We start from the raw sequence: 25,664 nt of genomic DNA, 5'->3' as shown, positions 1-25,664 counted from the left end.
GGGTCCTGACTGCCAGAGTACCACACTATTAGAATCAAATGCCCAGTGTTCAACAACAAAAAAATCACGAGGCATACAAAGAAACAGAAAAGTATGGCCCATTCAAAGGATAAAATAAACACTGTCCCTGAAAAAGACTTAACAGCAGACCTACTAGACAAAGACTTTTAAATAACTGTCTTAAAGATTCTCAACTAAAGAAAGATGTGGAAAAGTCAAGAAAAGTATGTGGAAAATATCAATAATGATATAAAAAACCTAAAAAGAAACCAAAAAGAAATTCTAAAGCTGAAAACTACAATACCTGAAATGAAAAATTCACTACAGCAATTCAAAGGCAGATTTGAGCAGGCAGAAGAAAGAATCCGTAAAGACAGGACAATGGAAATTATCAAATGTGAGGAACAGAAAGAAAAAAGATTGAAGAAAAGTGAACAGAGCATAAGGAACCTGTGGGACACCATCAAGCACACCAATATATGCACTGTAGGAGCCCAGAAGGAATAGAGAAGAGAGAATATCTGAAGAAATAATGGCTGAAAACATCCCAAATTTAATGAAAAACATCAATATGAACATCCAAGAAGCTCAGTGAATCCCAAGTAATATGAGAATATGAGAAACACAAAGAGACCCACACCAACACATTATAATCAAATTTTCAAAGGACAAAAACAAAGAAAATCTTGAAAACAGCAAGAGAGAAGTAAATTGTCACATACAGGGATCTCCAACAAGATATTTAACAGATTTGCCATAAGAAACGTTGGAGGCCAAAAAGCAGTGGAGTAATATATTCAAAGTGCTAAAAGAAAAAAAAACCCGGGGCGCCTGGGTAGCTCAGTCGTTAAGCGTCTGCCTTCGGCTTGGGTCATGATCCCAGGGTCCTGGGATCAAGCCCCGCATCGGGCTCCCTGCTCTGCGGGAAGCCTGCTTCTCCCTCTCCCACTCCCCCTGCTTGTGTTCCCTCTCTCGCTGAATCTCTCTCTGTCAAATAAATAAATAAAATCTTAAAAAAAAAAAAAAAAAGAGTATGTTTCACTACAAAAAATCAACTGAACACAAAAGAGTAATGCAGTAAATAAAGGACAAACTACAGGGCAGGGGCCAGGGTGGCTCAGTCAGTTAAGCGTCTGCCTTCATCTCAGGTCATGATCCCAGGGTCCTGGGAACAAGTCCCACTTCAGGCTCCTTATTCATCGGGAAGCCTGCTTCTCCCTCTGCCTGCTGTTCCCCCCTGCTTGTGTCCCCTCCCTTCTCTCCGACAAATAAATAAGTAAAATCCTTAAAAAAACAAAAACAGAAAAACTACAGGGCATACAGAAAACAAATAATACAGTGACAGAAGTAAGTCCCTCCTTATCAGTAATTTCTTTAAATGTAAATGGATTAAACTCTCCAATCAAAAGACAGAGACTGGCATAATGGGTAAAAATACATAATAATCCAACAGTATGCTGTCTATAAGAGACTCACCTGAAATCCAAGACACAAACTGGTTGAAAGTGACAGGATGGAGAAAGATATTCTGTGCAAATGAGTAACCAAAAGAGAGCAGGGTGGCCATACTAATTATCAGACAAAATAGACTTTAAATTTTAAAAAAGTTATAACAGACAAAGATATTATATATTAATAAAGTAGTCAACACAGCAAGAAAATGTAACACTTATAAACATTTACACACCTAATGACTGATCATCAGCTGACAGTGGAAGGGAGAAATAAACAGTTCTACAATAATAGTTGGAGACTTCAATACCCTACTCACAATAATGGATAGAACAACCAGACAGAACAGGACTTACATAACACAATAAACCAAGTAGATCTAATAGATTTATACAGAACACTCTACCCAACAACAGAATACACATTCTTCTCAAGTGCACATGGGACATTTTCCAGGACAGATCATACATTAGGCCACAGATTAAATCTCGATTAAAAAGATAGCAGCTATCCATACAAGTATCTTCTCGGACCACAATGGGATGAAGTTAGAAATCAATAACAAGAGGAAAAGTGAAAAATTCACAGATTTGTGGAAATTAAACAACACATTTGTAAACAACCAATGGATCAAAGAAGAAATCACAAAGTAAATAATAATTACACAAATGAAAATGAAAACACAACACACCAAAACTCATGAAATGCAGTGAAGGCAGTGCTAAGAGGAAAATTTATAGCCATAAATGCTTACATTAAAATACAAGAGGGGTCAGGCGCCTGGGTGGCTCAGTTGGTTAAGCAACTGCCTTCGGCTCAGGTCATGATCCTGGAGTCCCAGGATCGAGTCCCGCATCGGGTTCCCTGCTCGGTGAGGAGCCTGCTTCTCCCTCTGACCCTCCCCCATCTCATGTACTCTCTCTCATTCTCGCTCTCTCAAATGAATAAATAAATCTTAAAAAAATAAAAATAAATTAATTAATTAAATAAAATACAAGAGGGGTCAAAGACCTGTACCTCTGAAACAAGTAATACATTATATGTTAATTAAAAAAAAAAAAACAAGCGGGGCACCTGGCTGGGTAAGCTGGAGAAGCATGCAGCTCTTGATCTCAGGGCCGTGTGTTCAAGCCCCATGTTGAGTGTAGAGATTACTTAAATAAACTTAAAAAAAAAAAAAAAAACCCACAAAGACCTCAAATCAAAAACCTAATTTTACAACTTAAGGAACTAGAAAAAGAAGAACAAACTAAACTCAAAGTTAGAAGGAAGGAAATAATAAAGATTAAGAACAGAGATAAATGGAATAGAGAATAAAGAAACAATAGAGAAAATCAGTAAAACCAAAAGTTAATTCTTAGAAAGATCCACAAAACTGACAAAAATGTAGCTAGACAGACTAAGACAAAAAGAAAAAAGACTCAAATTACTAATGAGAAATAAAAGTGGGGATATTACCAATTCTACAGAAATAAAAAGGACTGTGAGAAAACTACAAATAGTTATACATGACAAATTGGATAACCTAAATAAAATGGACAAATTCCTAGAAACACAAAACCTACCAAGACTAAATCATGAAGAAATAGAAAATCTGAATATAACTAGTAAAGAGATTGAATTGTTAATCAAAATTTCCCAACAAAGAAAAGCCCTGGACCTGATGGCTTCACTGGTGAACTCTATCAAACATTTATTTATTTATTTATTTTAAGATTTTATTTATTTATTTGAGAGAGAGAGAGAGAATGAGAGACAGAGAGCATGAGAGGGAGGAGGGTCAGAGGGAGAAGCAGACTCCCTGCTGAGCAGGGAGCCCAATGCGGGGCTCGATCCCGGGACTCCAGGATCATGACCTGAGCCGAAGGCAGTCGCTTAACCAACTGAGCCACCCAGGCACCCCTCTACCAAACATTTAATAGATGAACTAATACCAATCCTTCTCAACCTTTTGCAAAACACTGAAGAGGAGGGAGCACTTCTTAACTCATTCTATAAGGCAAGCAGAACCTTGATACTAAAGCCAAAGACACTGTAAGAAAACTACAGATCGGGACGCCTGTGTGGCTCAGTCGTTAAGCATCTGCCTTCAGCTCAGGTCATGATCTCAGGGACCTGGGATCGAGTCCCACATCAGGCTCCCTGCTCAGTGGGGAGCCTGCTTCTCCCTCTGACTGCTCTGTCTGCTAGTTCCCCTGCTTGTTCTCTCACTCTCTGACAAATAAAATCTTAAAAAGAAAAAAAGAAAACTACAGATCAATATCCCTTATGAACACTGATACAAAAATCCTCAAAAAAATACTAACAGAATTCAGCAGCATATTATAAGAATTATACACCCTGACTTAGTGGAATTTACTCCTGGAATGCACAGGTTCAGTATATGAAAACATATCAATGTAACAGCCCACATCAATAAAATGATGGGGAAGAAAAACACGTTATCATCTCAATCGATGCAGAAAAAGTCTTTAACAAAATTCAACACCTTTCAAGATAAAAACACTCAATGAAACAGGAATAGAGGGGCGCCTGGGTGGCTCAGTCGTTAAGCGTCTGCCTTCGGCTCAGGTCATGATCCCAGGGTCCTGGGATCGAGCCCCACATCGGGCTCCCTGCTCTGCAGGAAGCCTGCTTCTCCCTCTCCCGCTCCCCCTGCTTGTATTCCCTCTCTTGCTGTGTCTCTCTCTGTCAAATAAATAAATAAAATCTAAAAAAAAAAAAAAAAAAAAAGAAACAGGAATAGAAAGAAACTACCTCCACATAATAAAAGCTATGTATGAAAAACCCACAGCAAACATAATACTCAATGGGGAAAGACTGAAAGTTTTTCCTCTAAGATCAAGAAAAAGGCAAGGATGCCCACTTTCACCACCGCTGGAAGTTCTAACCACAGCAATTATGCAATAAAAAGAAATCAAAGGTATCCAATTTGGAAAGAAGGAAGTAAATTATCTCTGTTTGGATATGATCTTATATGTAGAAAACCCAAGATACCACACACACAAAAAAGCTATTAGAATAAATTCAGCTAGGTAGCAGGATATAAAAGAAACACAAAGTTAGCTGCATTTCTATACATAAGCAATGAACAATCTGAAAAGAAAGTTACAAAAGCAGTTTCATTTACAATGGCCTCAAAAAGAACAAAATACTTAGGAATTAACTTAAGGAGGTAAAAAACCTGTACAATAAAAACTACAAAACATTGCTGAAAGAAATTAAAGAAAACATAAATAAATGGAAACATCCCATGTTCACGGTTTGGAAGACTTAATATTATTAAAATGTCAATACTACTCTAAGTGTTCTACAGATTCAATGCAATCCCTAACAAAATCCTAATGAGTTTTTTTTTGGCAGAAATAGAAAAACCCATCCTAAAATTCATATGGAATCTCAAGGGACCCCAGACAGCCAAGATAATCTTGAAAAAAAAGAACAACACTGGAGGACTCACACTTCCTGATTTCAAAACCTACTATGAAACTACAGTAATCAAAATAGTGTGGTACTGGCATAAAAACAGTGGAAAATAGACCAATGGAATAGAAGTGAGAGCCCAGAATTAAACTCACATATATGATCAAAGGATTTTCGACAAAGATGCCAAGCCCACTCAATAGGGAAAGGATAGTCTTTTCAACAAATGGTACTGGGAAAACTGGATATCCTCATGCAAAAGAATAAAGCTGGATCTTTACCTAACACCATATGCAAAAATTAACTCAAAATGGATCAGGGACCTAAATATGAGTCCTAAAACAAAAAAACTCTTAGAAGCAAACATAGGACAAAAGCTTCATGACATTGGTCTTGGCAATGATTTCTTGGATATAACACCAAAAGCACATGTAACAAAAGAAAAAATAGACAAAGTAGACTTCATGAAAATTTTTAAATTTTGTGCATCAAGACATTATTCCCAGAGTAAAAAGGCAACCCACAGAATGGAAGAAACATTGACAAGTAATACATCCAATAAAGGACTGATATCCAGAATATACAGAACTCCTAAAACTCAACAACAAAACAAACAACCCAATTCAAAAATGGGCAAAGGACCTGAATAGACATTTCTCAAAAGAAGATATATGAATGGCCACTAAGCATATGAAAAGACAAAGTATAATGGTGGTTTCCAGGGAATAGATGAGAGGGGAGAATGCAAGTTATTGGTTAATGGAAACATGGAAACAGAGGTTCACTTACACAAAATAGTTATGGGGTTGGATGGTGGTGACAGTTGTACAGCAATGTGAATATACTTAATACCGCTGAACTTTACATTTAAAAATTATTAAGACGGCAAATTTTATGTTATGTGTATTTTACCACAATAAGAAAAAAAAGGAAGAATGAGTAGCTTCTTCAGTATCCAGACAGCAGGGCATTATAAAAAGGTTATGAAAAGGTTTTGTTTTGTTTTCGTTTTTTTTTTTTTTTTTTTTTTTTTTTAAAGATTCTATTTATTTATTTGAGAGAGAGAGAATGAGAGACAGAGAGCATGAGAGGGAGGAGGGTCAGAGGGAGAAGCGGGCTCCCTGCCGAGCAGGGAGCCCGATGCGGGACTCGATCCCGGGACTCCAGGATCATGACCTGAGCCGAAGGCAGTCACTTAACCGACTGAGCCACCCAGGCGCCCTGTTTTCGTTTTTTTTAAAGGTTTTATTTATTTGACAGAGAGAGAGACAGGAGAGAGGGAACACAAGTAGGGGGAGTGGGAGAGGGAGAAGCAGGCTTCCCGCTGAGCATGGAGCCCGATGCGGGGCTCGATCCCAGGACCCTGGGATCATGACCTGAGCCAAAGGCAGTCGCTTAACCGACTGAGCCACCCAGGCGCCCCTGTTTTGTTTTTTTGAGAAAGACAGTGTGAGCCAGGGTGGGGTGGGGGGGTGTCGAGCCTAGCACAGAGCCTGATACAGGGCTCAATTTCACGACCCTGGATCATGACCTGAGCTAAAATCAAGAGCACTTAACTGACTGAGCCATCCAGGCACAGCAAAAAAAAGGTTTTTAAAAAAACAAAAACAACAATCAGGCCAGCCTGAAATTAACACCTACCAAGATCAACTTGGCAGCAGCAGAATGACAAGGGGATATTCACAGTCTCCCCAGGAATGTGAAAATTATGGAGAATTTCAGAAATCCAAAGGGCAAAATATTTGAAAAAGCAACTATGCCAAAGTAGGATCTGCAACCAGAAACAAGGGGGACCAGGGTCTAAAATAGAATATCATTTTAAAACTCCATTAAGACAGGGCGCCTGGGTGGCTCAGTTGGTTGAGCGACTGCTTTAGGCTCAGGTCATGATCCTGGAGTCCCTGGATCGAGTCCCGCATCGGGCTCCCTGCTCGGCGGGGAGCCTGCTTCTCCCTCTGACCCTCCCCCCCTCTCATGTGCTCTCTCTCTCTCATTCTCTCTGTCTCAAATAAGTAAATAAAATCTTAAAAAAAATAAAATAAAATAAAATAAAACTCCATTAAGACAGGTATCAATAATTGCCTGTGTGTTATTCCTGCTCTCTAAGCAACCCTATCTATGTAGTGAATGCTAGAGTGGACATAGCCCCCAGCAAGACCCCAGCAAGATGGGCCAACCACAGGTCTTTAAAACAAGAAGGGTAGACCCCAGGGATTCTATCTTCCATTACAAATTCAAAATGGCCTTCCAGGACAAATCAATGGCGCGTGAGTTTAAAATGAGTGAGTCAGATTTCCAGGCCCAACCCAACCATCAAAGTACTACAGTTTGGAGTGGTCCAAACCACTTCCATAACATCACTATGATGCTGGTGGTTTTATTCTCAAGTGTTAAAGCCAAAGACCCATGACAATGGGAGCCACATCCTAGGGATGAAAGGGCCCTGCTTCAAAAGCACCACTTCAAAGTTAAGCAAGAATTTCTCTAGCTGGGTTAGATAAACATTGATGGAAGAAAAAGAAAGAAACAATAGGCCCCAAATGGAGTCACTTGTGCCAAGCCCTACATCAGCAAGCCAAGATTTAATACCTAACCTAAGCAGGTTCTACCTCTCCCAGGAATGCAATCTTAAACCAGTCCCTCTGGGCTTTTCTTTGTCAGCTTTGTGAAGTATCTGCCTGACAGACCCCTTCCATCCCTTAAAGAAGGTCAAGGTAACCCACTCTTTCCTTGTTCCTGTGCCTTCTGCCTACAAAAGTCTCCCATTTTGTATAGCTCTTTGCAGCTCCTTTCTACTTGCTAGATGAGATGCTGCCTGACTCATGAATCACTGAATAAAGCCAATTAAATCCTCAAATTTACTCAGTTGAACGTTTGGGGTTTGTTTGTCTTTTTAAACACCATCTATGCCTCCTGCAGATAACTAAAAATGCTGAATAAAATACCTGTATATATATGCATATATTTCTTAAAACTTTTTTTAATTAAAAAAAAACTTGAATTTTTAAAATTTTCTTAAAAGTGTCGACAAGTTAGCAAGCAAATAAGGAACAGCCAGACCAAAATCTGAGTGGAGGAAGAAACCCAGAGAGACAAGTAAACATTGAAGTCTTTGTCCTGAGGGCATCTACAGAACCAGGTATTCCTTCAAACCTTCCACAACCACAGGAGCACAGCTCAGAGCCCAGACAAGGTGGGGAGTCTGTGGAGGTCCTAACCCCAGTGAAGCTGGGATTTCAGAGGATACTCTCTTTGCACGAGAGTGAACCAGAAATAAACCTGACCTACCTCCTCACCCACAAGAGGTACCTGCAAAAAAAGAAAAGCAAGTGTCTTTTTTTTTTTTTAAAGATTTTATTATTTATTTGAGAGAGAGATAACGAGAGAGAGCACATGAGAGGGGGGAGGGTCAGAGGGAGAAGCAGACTCCCTGCCGAGCAGGGAGCCCAATGCGGGACTTGATCCCGGGACTCCAGGATCATGACCTGAGCCGAAGGCAGTCGCTTAACCAACTGAGCCACCCAGGCGCCCAAAAAGCAAGTGTCTTAATCCGAGCAGTTGGAGAAACAAAAAAACAAAACAAAGAAACAAAAGACCCCACCCCCAGTTGTCATCAGAAAACAGCCCTCACAGGTTTGCGGTCCAAATTCCCACTACACGGGTCATCAGAAAACACTCAGTGCTCTATGCTGCTGGTGGGAAGTACACCACATTAGTACAACCACATTGGCAAAGAGTTTCCTGTAACCTAGAGGGGTCAGATGTGCCATCAATTCCACTCCTAGTATATCCCCTGGAGAAACTCGTACTCATGGATACCAGGAGCCATGGAAAAGAATGTTCACAGCAGCGTTGTTCCTAAGGGCAAAAACATGAAAGTAGACCAAAGGATTCTTGGCAGTGGAAAGGATCAATGCGCTGTAGCACATTCATACAGTGGAAAGTTACAGAATAGTGAAAATGAAGGGAGTTATGTGCATCCACATGGACACATCCCAAACATGCTAAGTGAGTCAGAGGGCTACAGTATGACTCCATGTCTAGGATGTTCTAAAACAGGCAAAACTAAACAATAAGTTATTTAGAGACTGGTCACAGGTGGTAAGACTATTGAGAAAATCACAAGATGGGACACCTGGGTGGCTCAATCTGTTAAGAAGCTGACTCTTGATCACGGCTCAGGCCATGATCTCAGGGTCATGAGATTGAGTGCCGTGTTGGGGCTCTGCACTCAGCAGGGAGTCTGTTTGAGATTCTCCTTCTCTAAGTAAATCAATCTGGAAGGAAGGAAGGAAAAAAGGAGGGAAGGAGGGAAGGAGGGAGGGAGGGTGGGGAGGAGGGAAGGAGAAAGAAAAAGAAAAAGAAAATCAAGGGGCGCCTGGGTGGCTCAGTCGTTAAGCGTCTGCCTTCGGCTCAGGTCATGATCCCAGGGTCCTGGGATCGAGCCCCGCATCGGGCTCCCTGCTCAGCGGGAAGCCTGCTTCTCCCTCTCCCACTCCCCCTGCTTGTGCTCCTGCTCTCACTGTGTCTCTCTCTGTCACATAAATAAATAAAATCTTTAAAAAAAAAGAAAAAGAAAAAGAAAATCAAGAGAATGATTATTACAAAAGAATAGCTGTGGGGGTAAGGCCCTTCAATTGGGGGGGGGGGCTTGTATGGCATAGTCTTTTTATTCCTTAACCTAGGGGATAGAAACATAGATGTTCATTATTTTGTTTTAATGTATGTGTGTGTATATGTTTTAAATACCTCTTCTCTGTGATATATTTTGTAGTAAACATATGGCCAAAAAAAGAAAGAAAGAAACTATGGAACGTTACACAGCTTTTAAAGAGTGAAACGGACATCTGTACTGATATGGGAAGATCTCTAAGACACACTGACAAGTCAAAATGGCATGGAGCAGAGAGGGTATAGGAGGAAAAAAGAATAGAAATAGATTTATGTTTTATTTATTTATTTTTTAAGATTTTATTTATTTAGGGGCGCCTGGGTGGCTCAGTTGTTAGGCATCCGCCTTCGGCTCAGGTCGTGATCCCAGGGTCCTGGGATCGAGTCCCGCATCGGGCTCCCTGCTCGGCGGGGAGCCTGCTTCTCCCTCTGTCTGCTGCTCCCCCTGCTTGTGTTCTTGCTATCTCTCTGTCAAATAAATAAAATCTTTAAAAAAAAAAGATTTTATTTATTTATTTGAGAGAGAGATAGAGAGCATCAGCTGGGAGGAAGGGCAGAGGCAGAGGGAGAAGCAGACTCCCCGCTGAGCAGGGAGCCCCACACGGGGCTCGATCCCAGGACCCCGAGATCACGACCTGAGCCAAAGGCAGACACTTAACCAACTGAGCCACCCAGGCGCCCCAGAAATAGATTTATATTTTAAATGGACCCATCATCTCTAAAAGGATAGACAAGATACTTTAACTGAGGTGGCCTCTAGGAAGCGGAACTAGGTTACAAGGGAAAAAGAACAAAACAAGGCTTTCATATATAAATGTTGTGTCAGGTGCCAAGTATTATTTAGCTAAAATGCTTGTTTTTTTTTTTTTAAGTTAAACCCTAACTCTCTGGTTTACCAGTTGGTGAACTGGTTGTAGACTGTCAGGTCCGTGTGTAGTACCTCTGAGACCACTGCCCGGGTCACAGCTGGGCGTCCTTGACTCATCCGTGGCTGTTCCACCAGACCTCAGTTTCCAGGGTGGAAGGCACTCCACCATCCCAGAGATTTCACTGCACGGGTACACCAGCCCATCCAAGCCCAGAATCCTACAAGGACCCTATGATATGGTAATATAATAAACAGGAATTTGGTCTTTATTCCAGGTTTCCCGGGCACAAGAGATTCTAAAACCCTTGGAATGTCCTGAGTGAGAGGGGAGTCTTTTCTTATTCACAACAAGCCCTTTTCAACCACACCAGAGTCTATGCTAATGAGATGACTCTTGGTGGGCACCTCGATAGCATTCAGGAGGGGGCCGGTTGCCAGAGGAACCAGTGGTGCGATCAGAGGGTGGGAACGTTCAGCCCCACCCCTGGGCCTCAGGAAGGGGAGAGAGGCTAGAGAAGGAGTTAGTCACCAGTGGCCAATCATGTCTACGTAATGAAACCTCCATAAACACCCTGAACAACAGAGTTCAGAGACCTTCTTGTTGGTGAATGCCTCTGTGTGTTGGAAGGGAGGCATCCCCCCAACTCCACTGGGACAGAAGTTCCTGTGCTCAGAATCCTTCTGGACTTCACCCAAAGTACCCCTTCATCTGGCTGTTCATTTGCACCCTTTATAATCGATCAGTAAACATAAGTAAAGTGAAGTGCCTCCCTGAGTTCTGTGAGCCATTATAGCAAATTAGCAAACACAAGGAGGTGGTCGTGGGAACCCCCTATTTACAGCCAGTCGACAGACATACAGACGGCAACCTGGCACTTGGGACTGGCATCTGAACGGGAGACAGTCTTGTGCAACTGAGCCCTTAACCCATGGGGTCTGCACTAACTCCAGGTAGTTAGTGTCAGAACCAAATTAAACTGTAGGACACCCAGTTGGTATCAGAGTCAGAAAATTGGTTTGTGTTAGGAAAAATATCACACATTTAGTGTCTAAAGTGTTGTGGGTGAAAAACACCATGAGAGATCTTTGGATGCGAACCCATCAATGACTGGACCCTTGGGCTTACTCTGCTTGGCTTGCTGATCTGGGACAAAAATCTCAAAGAGACAGTGGCTGAAATGTCTTCCTGAGACCATAATTCTGCTAGGAATGGCTGTACTTGCCCTCTGCCCTTGTTCTGCTTCCTGGGGAATAAAACCTCTTTAAAGTTGTGTTCTCTCCAGTGGGAGAAGTGAGCTAGGAGGGGCAAGAAAACAGACTCCAAGTTGTAAAAACAAGAGAGAAAGGCCAGCTACAGGACCAGACGCAGATCTTTGCTTAGAAGGTAAAGCATACCATAAGGTAAAGCATACCATCCCCTCACTCATGACCAGTCTCAATGTACTCACCACCCCTCTCCTCCTCAGGAGCCCCACCTGTCTGTCCTACTCACCAAATGCCATTCCAAAATGGCAAAAAAAAGCACGTGAAACATGAAAACAAAGTAGTTGGAAGAAAAACAGAAGCCAGAGTTATAAATGCATATGCAGGGTGTGCTAGGAGGCTCCCCCTCTCCAAAATGCCTCCCTCACCATGCACCTAAAAAATGCAAAGAATAAAACCTCTTGAATTTAACCTCTACAAATCCGTTGTTTTGCTTAGAGTTAAGTCCCAGTGCTGGCAGGCAGTTTCAGCTTCCACCTTCCCTACCTTGGAAGGAAAGGGAAAGCTCCAAGTACCTGGAAGCCGTTTCTCTCCCCAGTAGCCCTGCCGGCCCACCTAACCGAGCAGGAAGGGGCTCTGACAGGCTCACCATGCAGACGGCATGCTGGTCTCTCACCTGGACCCTGTCAGCAGCTCCTGCCCTAAAATCGGGAAAAAAGGGAAGGCCCTCGATTCAAGAAGTAGGAGGACTCGGCTTGATTTCTCTCTGGATTCCAGGTGCGTTCTCAGGACTAGCTGCTCTGGTCTCAAGCAAACTCAATTTTCTCAGGAAATTGTGCGTTGTGCTGAACAGCCCAGTCCAAAAAGCGCATTCCATTCCAATTCCCTGTGTCTATGCCTGTCCAATTTGTCTCTTCAGCTCAATTAATGTGGTTGCTTTTCCAGCTCTGCATCTCAAGATGGAGGCAGAGTTGAAAATTCGAGCTGAGTCCTTCCTGCACTCCACCCATGGCAACCTTTCTTCTGTAGCCGTCTGTATTTGCTCCTTCCTGCCCATCACCTCCCTGTCTGAGTTACAACGACCTCTCAGAGCTGGTCTCCCACCCTGACGACCTGCCTCTCCCCATTCCAGGCCAGCCAGCATGCTACTTCCCGAAGAGTTTTTCAAAACCCCATTCACCCATGGGTGGCTGCCCGCTCAAGCATCTCAGAGGTTTCTCATCATCTCAGATCCCAGCAGGAAGCTGGGCATTCACAGAATGAATCCCCCAACAGCAGTCATTCTTTCAACAGGGTTTCCTAAGCGCAGGGTCCTGTGGGTTCAGCAGTGAACACAGCAGGCGCAAACCTCCACCCTCGTGGGGCTTCCACCATCTTCCTCCCACCAGCGAGGCTGGGGCATCACCCTTCCCGATGCCCGCCTTTTCCCATCATCATGACCTTTGTCCGTGTGCCACCACTTGGATGCTGTCCTCTCCTCTCTGTAGAGGCAGCTTTTAGGCAAACAGGCTTAAGCAATGGAATGGAGAAAGGGCCCACAGTGACCTCCGGGCTGAATACAGACAGGCCCACCGGGCGCCTCACCTCAAAATACCCATAGGCCCTAACTAAGCGATGGGCTACTTACAGCCACAGTTTGGCACAGTTACCAAAAAAGGGAGAATTCTGTGCGTCCCCATACCTCACCTCCCCCCTTTAAAAACAGCCCCACTCACTGCCTCGTTGCAGTCTCTGCTTTGCTGTCCTGTCCTCCGCTCCCTTGCTGTATTCAATACACTTCTATCTCCTTTGTTCTGCCTCGGGTGAATCCTTTCACTGCCCAAACCCCGGCTTCCACCCCACATTTGGGGGCCCTCATCTGATCAGGAGAGACACCCCACTTAGACACCACACTCTCTGCCAGCCCAAACAGGACCCCCCTGTCTCACAGCCAGCTCTCCCAAGAAGTCCTTCCTGAGTAGCCACCCACCTGACACCATCCCTTCAACTTGCAGGCCCTCGGGGTCCTGTGCTCTACTCCACGCTGTGTTCCCCTGTGGCTGTCCTCCCCCAGTACCATCAACACAGCCACCATCGTGATGTGTCCGCTGGCTGCCACGTCACATAATGTGATCTCGTTTAATTCCCCCAACGGCCCTGTGAGGAAGGTCTTATTGTCCCTATTTTATAGATGAGGAAACCAAGGCTCAAAGGGGCTCAGGAACTTGCTAGAAGTGACAGGGCTGGTAAAGGGCCAAAGTCCAACTCCACTCCTGAATGCCTGACTCCAGAGCTCTGCTCTTAGCCACTCTCGTCATTTTTGCATTGAGCATCTATCTCCCCCGGCACAGAAACAGCCCTCGGTGAGCGCCAATTACGGCGGCTCTTCTCATTCACAAGCACTCCTTGAGCAAGCATGTATTTTGCCCCAGCACATGCCTGCCTTCTCTCCCCAACCACGGGATACATGACCAAGGGCAAGGGCCACACCGTCAGACGCTCCCTCTGGTAGCCCCACCGCGTCCGGCAAAGAGCAATGCCTGCCACAGTAAACGTCTGAGGAAAGAACAATTTCTTGGAATACTGCACAGTAATAACTTGTGCCCTTCTTAAACCATTCAATTGTGAAACGCAGCATTAGGTCATGGGGAATTTGTTCTGCCAAATATTCAAACTGCCATTTAAGACTATTGGGGGTAAAAAGGGAGGGAAAGATGGCTTGGGTCAGTAAAAACAAACAGCGGCTTTGCAACCGGCTGGAATTGAACAGTCAAAAGCCTGCAAGGCGGAGCCAAACCTTCAGGTCTTACAGAAGTGACCCTGGCTTCAGCCTCGGGCAACACAACAGGGAGGAGACCCTGTCCTGAGTGGAGGCTCCCAGTTGGCCTGGAAGTCCAAGTGACCACAAACAGCTCTAATGGAAGAAGCTGCAAACCCCCATCAAGAGATAAACTCAAGTAAGAAAGACTGAGTTTCAGAGTGATCTCTTCAGCCCTGCGCACAGTGATACGGCCACATCCCATTCTAATCCCGTGTGTGACAGCAGGAAGGACTCCAGGCCAGGAATCAAGGTGCTGCTTTCAAAAGCTTCCTGGCGGAGCTGGTTGAGTCACTGAACCCCTCTAACCTCTGCTGTCATCCATAAACAGCGAAACCATGACCTTGACCAGTGCCAGTAAGAACTGTCTGACGAAATGATAAAACTGGAAAGTGCTATACGCATGAGGAGTGTTACCAACAACAGAAGCAACAGAACATCAGTAGGTGGCTCAACGGTGTCCTGGGAAGTGCTGGTTGGGATTCGACTCCAATATCTGTTGACACGCCGATGGCTTACGGGCAGGGGAGAGGCTGCCACTATTAGGTTATAGCCGCTGTTCTATTTTTCTTGAGGCAAAACTTTTTTTTTTCCTGTTTTGTAATTCCATTCTGCTATTTCCCAAGCAGTCAGTAAAATTTTGTGAAACGTCCAGTAATACTTTTAAAAGCTGTACTTTGAGAAGTTATTAAACTGGTTGGTCTGCATCTTTCAGGCAAAATGGTATGAAGAGAGAGACAATAACCCTGAGACAGGGAGAACCAGGTGACGTGCACAAGAGTAGATAGACAGCTAGCTGGCCAAAGAAGGAAGCAACCCAGACAGATTTCATTCACTTAAATATCTGGGGGGCCTATTACGTTCTCAGCTTGGTAGAACATAGAATAAGCATTTCTTAGGCATTTCTAGAAATACTTGCGGAGGGGAACTTGGTAAAAGACAGACTTCCTGCAGATCAAGTATGAAAAGACCTCAATTGTTATTTAGGGACTAAACAGACATGTTGTCCCTGAGGACTGAAGAGATCTGAGCTATCTCAGACTCAAAGGTCAAATACATTGAAAGTTTGCCTCATTTCGGCATCTGTGTTCATCCCACTGCCTCTGGCCTCTGTGGTTTGCAGGGAGAAATGAGCTCTGAATCTTATCAAAGATCCCTTGTTTGTGATGAGTTGCTTAAGAGCTGCTTTCAAGAATCTTTACGTGATGCCTAGGTGTGGTTCTCTTTGAGTTTTCCTACTTGGAGTTCGTGGAGATTCCTGGGCACGTAAACTATTGTTTTTCATCAAATTTAGGAAGTTTTTGGCCATTATTTCTTCAAATATTCATTCTGCTCCTTTCTCTCCATCCTCTCCTGCTAGGGCTCCCATATGCACACACTTTACAAGAAAGCCACCGGGGGGGGGGGGGGGGGGGGGGGGGGGGCGCTGGCTGGCTTAGTGGGTACAAAAATGGACTCCTGATCTTGAGGTTGTAAGTTCAAGCCCCACATTAGGCCTAGAGCTTATATTAAAAAAAAAGAGAGAGAAAAAGGAAGAAAAGCCACAAGCTCAAAGTGGAGTCACTTGCCCCCAGGATGGGCAAACCAAGACTTAATTGCAGTTTCAACCTCTCTAGAAGTGGAATCTTAAACCAATCAATCTGGAATTTTCTGGTCAGCACAAAAGAAGTAATCTGTCCCGTGAGCCTTTCCATTCCCCAGAGAAAGATAAGGTAATCCATCTAAAAAGACCCTCTGCTGCACCCTCTGAGGAAAAGTGACTGGTCTGGAACAATCTCTTCTTTTCTTCTGCTAATAACTCCTTGCCTCACCCTCCCGCCTTTAAATACCTGGTAGCACTCCCCAGAGCTCTCCTCTACTTGCTAGACGGGATGCTGCCAGATTCAAAAATCATTTAATAAAGACAATTAGATCTTCAAATTTACTGTTGAATTTTTTTGTGTAATAATATTGATAGGTTTGATGGTGTTCTGCAGGCATCTGAGGCCTGTTCATTTTCCTTCATTCTTGCTCCCTTCTGTTCCTCCAACTGGATAATCTCAATTGACCCATCTTCAAGTCCATGGATTCTTTCTTCTGCCTGCTTTATTCTGCTATTAAGCCCCTGTAGTGACTTTTTCATTTCAGCTATTGTATTTTCAGCTCCTGAATTTCTTTTTGGTTCTTTTTTTATAATTTCTATCATCTCTATTCGGCGAGGCACTGTTCTCATAGTTTAGCTCTTTAGACATGTTTTAACACAGCTGATTTAAAGTCTTTATAAAAGTCCAACATCTGAGCTTCCTTAGGGATAGTTTCCACCAGCAGCTTTTCCTATGTTATGTGCCATTCTTTCTCGTTTCTTCGCATGACTCATAATTTCTGTTGAAAATAAGATTCGGCCATTTCTCTTGAGTAAATGCTCCTTGGATTGCTGCAAGCCATTAATTTCCAGAGTTCTGAAAAAGATGATTTTGACAATTTTTGCCAGTTTTTTCATTTCTTTAGAGAGAAGCATCTTTTAAGAAGTCTTTATTCCACTATTCCCCAGGAATCTATAACTTGTATGGCATTTAGAAAGAGGTTTTGATCCCCCCAAACAATCTGCTGGAGAAGAGGAGTAAAAGAGAAGAATTATTTTGTTGTTGTTGTTAATATCTTATTTATTTGTCAGAGAGAGAGAAAGAGAGCGCGCACAAGCAGGCAGAGGGAGAAGCAGGCTCCCCGCTGAACAAGGAGCCCAATGCGGGACTTGATCCCAGGACCCTGGAATCATGACCTGAGCTGAAGGCAGATGCTTAACCAACTGAGCCACCCAGGCATCCAAATGAGAGGAATTCTGATAGTTAAAATTCTGTCCCTGATCTTAAGTCCCACATCGTATTATAAATTGCACCCTTCTCTATTTTTTTTTTAAAGCTGATTATTCAAAAATAAAAGACACAGCAAAACAAAAAAATTTTAAACACATAATTTTATAATTCTAGCAACTAGGAAAAAAATTTTGGTATAGCATTCCAAAATAACCAAAAAGGAGATGCTACACATTGTTTTATAATATACCTTTCTCATCTTGTTCTAGGGTAACAAATTTAGAGCAACCATTTGATTAGGGTACAAGGGCTATTTTTAAAGCTGCATTGTAGGACACTGAACAGACTGCACGTGTAGCAATACTTTTTTGAGGTACATTTTGGTGGTTTCCCATTTTCTTTCGTTTTTTTTCCTTTTTTAAGATTTATTTTTAAGTAATCTCTACACCCAATGTGGGGCTCAAACTCACAACCTTGAGATCAAGAGTCATACGTTCCACCAACCGAGCCAGCCAGGTGCCCCGGTTTCCCATTTTCTGCTATAAGAGTGCTGATCTGAGCAGCCCAGTTTGTGTGCTTGCCCCGTTATACCTTAGGTTACATTTCTAGAACTGACACTGTTGTGTCATATGCTTTATTTATTTATTTAAGTTTTAGGTGTGATCTTCTCTATATCGCCTGCCATTTAATGCCCTGCCCTGTGGTGGAGCACATCTTCCTCTCTCTCTGAACAGAGATTCTGTTAACTCAGTGATGTCACTGCCATCATCAATATACTCCCATATGCTCTTTATTATCACACAGTGCTGCTTCACCACCTGAAGGGGAAACTCAGAGCCAAAGCTAAATAGAGACTGTATTTCAAACTGCAGAGCAGGAATCTAAGCAGTCCCCCACTCAAATTTCCTTTCCTTGGAACTCCACAGACGTTCACTCTTCAACACATGGGGTGACGTCAGCATCAGCCATCACGGGAGAGGTCAGGCTGCATTAATAATTTTCAACCAGGTCCCACTAACCACCCACAAGTCTCCTGAGGCCACACATAGTGACCAGGATGGGAATACAAGTCCAAATCCATTTATCATCTAACATCAAATCTATAAAAATAATTTGATGGTAATGGGCCCTCCAAAGAGATTGGTAGCTCTCTACTGCAAGGTCAGGGAGAAGCCAGGGTTCTCACCATTTCTAGGTAGGTGAATTGAAGAAAAGCAAAAGGCAGGCATGGGTTCTTGGTGCCAGGATTTCTTGGTAACCAAGCATGACCAGAAACCACCAGTACTCTGAAGTACCACCAGACTCCCTTACTCTTCATTTGAGAAGATGTAAGAAATGGGGGAGGGGAGGGTGTGGAATGCCAGACCTAGACTCAGAAGACTGGGACTCAAATTCCAAAACTGCTGGGTCACTGGCCTGATTTTACAGCTAGTCCTTGGTAAGAGAAAGCCTTGGAAGATACACAGAATTTCAATTCCACCTAGTTCGTACTTTAATTCCACCTATTTTGTGGCCATAGTGCATGAGAAATGAAGCCTTAAATAGGTTAATTGAATCTAGTGATCCAGTCACACGGTATGGCAGCCTGGGTGGAAAAGTGCAGAGTTCCATGGGAAGAGGATTAGGCAACGTGATGTTTCAATCTGGGGCTTATGGGCTGTGAGCCTATCCCCATTTGGGGGCAAAACAGCGATGAATCAGGATTCTGCCTAGCAGCTGGACTCAAAGGAAAAGACCTAGTTTCATCCTGGCCAGGAATCTCTTGAATTATAAAGAAATGTCATCTAGTGGAGAAAGAAACTCCTGAAGTTGCTTAGGAAAATAATTTACTACAGTTTGAAATCATAGCATTATTTCTTTGTTAGGTAAGATTCTTTAATTCCAGGAAGTTAAAGCATTAAGAATAAATATGCCCAAGAAAATAAAAACTATAGTATTTATAATTTTGAGTTAAGAAATCTGTGTGTACCTGTTATTTTACGTACTTCAATTCAAGGGAGTTCAGTCTGTTCAGAATAACAAGTCAGTCTCAAGAGTCCAATGAAAATATGTAACTGAGTTTGGTTTTTAAGTAAGAATTTTATTAAGTTTAAAATCAGTACGGCAGATGACAAACTCAAAGATGCTCAACATCATTAGTAACCAAGGAAATTCACACTGAAACCACAAGACACAATGGGGCGCCTGGGTGGCTCAGTCTTGGCATCTGCCTTGGGCTCAGGTCATGATCCCAGGGTCCTGGGATCAAGCCCCGCATCGGGCTCCCGGCTCGGCGGGAAGCCTTCTTCTCCCTCTCCCATTCCCCCTACTTGTGTTCCCTCTCTCGCTGTGTCTCTCTCTGTCAAATAAATAAATAAAGTCTTTAAAACAAACAAACAAACAAAAAAAGAAACCACAAGACACCAACACACATCTTTTAGAATGGCTAAAAAAGACTGACCATATCCAGTGTCGGTGAGGATGTGGAGACTACAGCTCTCGTAGGCTGCTGGTGGGAATGTAAGATGGTACAGCCACTTTGGAAGAAGGTTGGGCAAGTTCAAGTTACATATACACCTATCATATGCTCTAGCCACTCCACTCTACACATTTGCCCAAGAGAAAAGGAAATATATGTCCACATAAAGACTTGTACACAAACATTCACAGCAGCTTTATTTGGAACCACCAAAAACTGGAAATAACTGAAACGACTAACAACATGTGAATTAAATAAACTGTGGAGTACCCACATAATGGAATACTACCCTGAAGCAAAAGGGAAGAACTACTGATGGATGCAACAACATGGACAGATCTCAAAATAATTATGCTGAGTGAAAGAAACCAAACAAAAAAGGATACATACTCTATGATTCCACTTACGTAAAATTCCAAAAAATGCAAACTAATCTACAGTAACAGAAAGCAATTCAGTGGCTACTTGGGGATGGGGGAAGCAGAGAGGAATGGGAGGGAGGGACTACCAAGGGGCATGAGGACACTTTCAGAGGCAATGGATGTGTTCACTATGTTAACTGTGGTTAAGGTCTCACAAGAGGATACATATGTGGAAATTTATATATTTACACTAAAGATGCGCAATTTATTATGTTAGAAATACCTCAATAAAGTGAGTAGAATAGCTTTAAAATGGTAAAACATAAAACAGTATAAGAATGTTTAAGAAAATTTAACAGTCAGCTTAATTTATTAGATTTACAGGAATTATTTAAGCATTAGGGATGTTTGTTAAGCAGACAATTGGAAGCGTTAAAATAATTAAAGTTGAAAGTAATTTACAAATTCAATTTAAAATTTTCAAATGAGTTAAGTTTGCAAATGGAATCAAGTATTAATCAAAAGGTCCCTTCAAACTGATTTGTTAAAATTTTCTAGAATCATAAATAGAACAGAAAGATCTATAGGCTTTACTTAAAAGTGAAAAAAAAATTTTTTTTTTAAAGATTTTATTTATTTATTTGAGAGAGAGAGAATGAGAGAGAGCACATGAGAGGGGTTAGGGTCAGAGGGAGAAGCAGACTCCCTGCCGAGCAGGGAGCCCGATGCGGAACTCGATCCAGGGACTCCAGGATCATGACCCGAGCCGAAGGCAGTCGCTTAACCAACTGAGCCACCCAGGCGCCCTTAAAAGTGAAATTTAAAAGACTAGAGACACCTGGCTGGTTCAGTCGGTTAAGCATCTGACTCTTGATTTCTGCTCAGGTCTTGATGTTGGGGTTGTAAGATCGAGCCCCATGCCAGCTCATGCTGGGCATGGAGCCTGCTTAAAATTCTCTCTCTCCCTCTCCCTCTTCCCCTCTCTCCCCTCTCCCTCTCTATAAATAAATGAATAAAAATAAAAATAAAAAACTAGCCTTTGGGGCACCTGGCGGGCTAGAAGAGGTCATGACAGTTGATTTCAGAGTTATGGGTTCAAGCCCCACATTGGGTGTGGAGATTAAATAAACTACAAAAAAATAAATAAATAAAAAATAAAATAAATAACAAAAGACTAGCCCTTAAAGGAAGAAATTGATTTTTGAGCTTGTGACTTTAACAAATTGAAAATCAATTTTTTTTTCAACCAAAGTAACTTCCAAATTATCTTTGTGTTACACAAAAGCCCAGGGGGAGGGGAAGGGTGCCCCATCCCCACCCAGACATTCCAGTCACCTGAAACTCAACAGGTCACTTAATCTCTCCGAACTTCAGTTTCCTCATCCTTAAGAGAGAAATCCGGTGGGGCGCCTGGGTGGCTCAGTTGGTTGGGCGACTGCCTTCGGCTCAGGTCATGATTCTGGAGTCCCGGGATCGAGTCCCGCATCGGGCTCCCTGCTCAGCAGGGAGTCTGCTCCTCCCTCTCATGCTCTCTGTCTCTCATTCTCTCTCTCTCAAATAAATAAATAAAATCTTTAAAAAAAAAAAAAAGAGAGAAATCCGGAATAAACAAAACATTTCATATTAATAAATTTCATGCTGATAAAGCACATTAGTAAAAGCACTTGGAGAAGCATACAGTGATGTGCAAATACAACAGATTAGCAGCATGATATCACGCCCGGGTAAATGCAGCCCTTCCCAGACGCCTGGCTGACCAGTGACAGACATGCGAAAGGTACCACACAGATCCTCCGAGACTAAGCATGACTCAGCACAGACAGATCACGTAATTTTCCTTAAGGCCTCAACCAGGGATGGTTGTCTGTGGGGAGGGGAGCTGCCACATGTGGAGTCTGGCCCCATTCCACACACAGCTGGTGGAAATGTACTTAGAGCAGTCTTGGCTATCCGCACCCCACCCCTTCTCTGGCCTGCTCGCAAATCAGGATAAGGAGCTACGGGGCAGCGGCAATGAGGGGGTGCTGGGATGACCTCAGTTACACCTTCTGGCATACTACTTAAAACAACAACAACAACACAAAGCATCCCCCTCCCTCCAGGATCACCAAGGAGAAGGCAAAGGAGGAGGGCAGGGCGGCCACCTTCCATGGCAGTCTTAGTTCCAGTAACTAAGGAAAACTCTGAGGATTCAGCAGGGACTTAGGGATGAAGCGCCAGACAAGCCTTAACAAATTAGATAACATGGTAAAAGGCAGCCCTTCTTGGCAACTAATTTTCCCTTAATACTGATGGATTTGGGCGAAGACATACAAGAAAAGAGGGTACTCTTAGAAAAGCAGGGAGAAGGTCAGAATCTTGGATTCTGCTAATCAGCCTTCTCTGGGCCCCAATTTCTCAGCTCCGTAAGATAGCTGGTTTGGAGCCTTCACCCAACTCTCCCACTTCTCCGCACAGGGATGCAAGTAAGAGCAATAACATTCAACTCTATCAACCAAGAATAGGAAAATGAGAGCAAGCAGAGAGAATAGGGCAGTAGAACCTTTGTGGAGGGCAGAGTCCATCAAAAATCCATACCCATCTGCCTTTACTCCACCTGCTTTTCATTTGATGAGAATTTTTTTTTTTAAGTAGGCTCCACGCCCAATGTGGGGCTTGAATTCACAACCCTGAGATCAAGAGTCACATGCTCTACCGACTGAGCCAGCCAGGTGCCCCACTCCACCTACTTTTCAAAGCAAACGCAATCCTAGATTGGAAAATGGCCACTGCTGGTCCAAGACCTAGGACTAGAGAGGACTGTGGGAACATCTCAGAAAGCGGAACAACTCCTGGGTCATGACGGGTCACCTGAGAAAAATCCCTACACAATGGGTGGAAGCCAAAGAAAAATCCCAACACAAAGGAATCTCCACTCTGAGCACAGAACATGAGCTCTGGGGAAGGCTGTCCCTAGCCACAAAGCCCCCAGGGCACCTGGCTATAAAATGAGGATAGCCAAGTGGGCTGCCTCTGGATGTGGGGAACAGCAACATTATCAGTGTCTGAAATACAGGGAGACGCTAGACAGACAGCGAGGATCGTGCCGGGCAGGACGTTTGTGTTGGACTAGCAGAGGGAGGTAGGACTGGGTCATTAGGTGGACTGCAGCCCAGACGGCCTTGGCCATTAGGCTGAGGAGATGCACCCAGATCGGTGCACTGGGGGAAACCTGTGTGAGAAGCAGAGGGTTATATGGGACAGTGCTGTCTGAGCACTATGTGGGCAAAGAAGGTCCAACTTCACCCCTTTACCCCCTTATCACTGGGACTCCCAAAGGTTGGGTGTCATTGTCTGGAAACACAGATCAAGGGTCTTTACAGCCAGCAGACAGAGCCACCTCCCATGTCCAGCTTCACACTTCCTCAAGTCCCCCACTGCCCAGCTGCCTGTTCTACCCATTGACTCAAGGGGTCTTCCCAGAGGCTGCCCAGCCCTAAACATGCTTCTTGTGGTCCTGAGAAGCCCCGCCACCCTCCCCTTGACCAGCTTCCCAAGCCACATCCTTCCAGAAGTCAGGCCTCCTGCAGAGGTTGCCGGCTACTTACTGGGGCCAGCAGAGAGCCAGATGTCACTTTCCTGTGTAAACCAAGGGAGATCAGGAACACACAAGGACTGCTTATACTTTCTAAAGCTCAGAGCTTGACCTTTCTTATTTATTGAACTTGATGATGGACATGCCAGGACTGCTTACACCCACACCTGCTCCTGAAGAAGACCGATGCGCATCCCACCAACCTGGAATCAGGCACGGACTTACCCTCAGTGTTCTGTCAGCTCTCAGAAGGCAGCTGGTATCTAAAGTAAGAGAAAAAAGAAGTGTTATCCTCATTTCTCCAGGCATTCCCCAGAGAACCTAGGAGTGGCAAGAACATAGATTTAGAACCCAGAGAACTGTTCCTTTGCTTCCATCTTAGGGACTTGGGACGGCGGCGGGGGTGGGGGGTGGGGGGGAGCTGAGAGTACCCTGGCTCTTGTCCAACTGTCTGGGCCTCACCCCTTGCTGCTCAGCCACCCATTCCCATAACCATTCAAAGCCTGTTTCCTCATCTGTGAAATGGGAATAACAACAGCATCCAGCTCGGAGAGTTCCCAGTGAGGTAACATACACAAAGCACTGGCACCAAGCCTGGTACAAAGGACACTCTCAGACATTAGCCAACGTGCTCAGTAAGAAGCATGAAAGTAAAACCCTTTTCTGGCACCCACTACACAAGAACAAGTTCTGGAAACTTTTATTGTTTTATCTGAAGTGTTTTCTCTTCCTGCCCACCTCCATTCAGCCCCAGGCCCACTTTCTCCGCAGAGCTGTCTCTAATCCTTCAGGAGGTAGCTCCCCTTTGGATTCTCTGAGCATGGTTCCTATTTCACGAAGTAACTTGACACTAATTAAGAACTGTCTTACGTGACCTGAGAGCTGGTATGTTTCCTATTTCCCTATTTCCTCAGATCTTTTCCTTTTTTTAATTTAAAAATTTTATTTATTTATTTGACAGAGAGAGACACAGCAAGAGAGGGGACCAAGCAGAGGGAGCGGGAGAGGAAGAAGCAGGCCTCCCTCTGAGCAGGGAGACGGATGCGGGGCTCAATCCCAGGACCCTGGGATCATGACCTAAGCTGAAGGCAGACACCTAACAACTGAGCCACCCAGGCAGCCCCCTCAGATCTTTTCCTGCAGAGATAACACACACAGGAGAGCACACCTCTTGTTTAGGCCCATGGAAGCCCATCATTTTTCGGAGTTTTACAGACCACTTGGGTTTTTTTGTTTTTAAAGATTTTATTTATTTGAGAGAGAGCGAGCACGAGCCCAGGGAGGAGCAGAGGGAGGAGCAGCAGACTTCCCACTGAGCGTGGAGCCTGACAGGGGGCCTATCCCAGGACCCCGAGATCATGACTGGAGCTGAAGTCAGACGCTTAACCGGCTGAGCCACCCAGACGCCCCCTGACCACTTGTTTTTGAAAGGCCACACCTGTCAGTAAAGAGCAAAATGGAGACACAGGCCAGCAAGCCATCAAATGGACCGAATCCATGTTGTAAGATCAGTTGCCTTGATAGATTACATAAAGGCTAGAAATGAATGTTTGGGGCATTCAATTCAATAAAATATTTATTGAGTACATACCTTGCATGAGGCAGCCATGCCGGGAGGCACAGGCTCTGTTCCCAAAAAGCCCAAGAGCAAGTTGTTGAGGGCTACTAACAGGGAATGAAAATGGGGTAATACATGAGAGGGAGCCAAGCAGGGACTACAAGCCTGGCAGCCTGGGACAGACGTTAAATGAGGGCCTAGGAGTACCTTTGTTGTAGGATTGTTGTCATGACCAAGTGAGGTAATATGTGTGGTGGGATTAGCAAGGCCCCCTGCCACCTTACAGTTACAGTAAGAGTGCAATAAAAGTTGACTTTTATTGTTAATAACAATAAATCATTGGTTATCATTATTATTAATAGAGAGAGCCCACATCCAACTGAACAGACTTGGCAAGACTTAATAATGCAGGAAAGCTTGAGTCTTGAAGAATAATTTCACTTTGATAGGACAAGGTAAGAGGAAAAGTCCTGCAGAAAACAAGGTCACCAAGGAACAAGACGGGG

General features: G+C 43.8%; 1 protein-coding gene across 1 annotated transcript in view; it reads right to left on the bottom strand.

Annotated features, from left to right (window-relative positions):
• Window positions 1–25,664, bottom strand: part of PC (pyruvate carboxylase) — a 97,453-nt gene that overhangs the window by 68,227 nt on the left and 3,562 nt on the right. The window contains exon 2 of the mRNA XM_021685580.1: window positions 23,826–23,863. The gene's annotated coding sequence lies outside the window, so the exon portion shown is untranslated. The remainder of the gene's footprint in view (window positions 1–23,825; window positions 23,864–25,664) is intronic.

Source organism: Neomonachus schauinslandi, chromosome 11 (genome assembly GCF_002201575.2).
Source record: "Neomonachus schauinslandi chromosome 11, ASM220157v2, whole genome shotgun sequence".
In the NCBI taxonomy this organism is placed as follows: Eukaryota; Metazoa; Chordata; class Mammalia; order Carnivora; family Phocidae; genus Neomonachus; species Neomonachus schauinslandi.
This window is presented reverse-complemented; position numbering and strand designations above follow the sequence as displayed.